This window comes from Halyomorpha halys, unplaced genomic scaffold, assembly GCF_000696795.3.
Source record: "Halyomorpha halys isolate HHAL.00 unplaced genomic scaffold, Hhal_1.1 Scaffold1170.1, whole genome shotgun sequence".
NCBI classification, from domain to species: Eukaryota; Metazoa; Arthropoda; class Insecta; order Hemiptera; family Pentatomidae; genus Halyomorpha; species Halyomorpha halys.
Window position 1 is genome coordinate 180,447 of NW_027114716.1, and position 375 is coordinate 180,821.

Genomic DNA, 375 nt, shown 5'->3' on the forward strand with positions numbered 1-375 from the left:
ACATTTATATAAAATGCCAACTGCAGTTATTGTAAGAAAGAAAAAATCACCTTAATTTGTATGCTGCAAACTTATAATTTATTACAAATAGTCAAATGAAAACAATTATGTCAACAAACAACAAACATGTCTGTGATTTATATGTTTACATAAAAAATCTGGTATATTTTATGTGCTCTTTGACGGAGTAGATAATAAATATAAATTGCTTTTGTTTTATTTTCTGTTAAAATGTATATGTATTTTAAACAAATCATTAACAAAAATAATTAATAAAATTAAACTAAAAATATAAAAATTAATTAAAAATTATTAATAAATTATAAAATTAAAGTAAGAAGAAGAATAACAATTAATTAATAAAATAAAGGACTA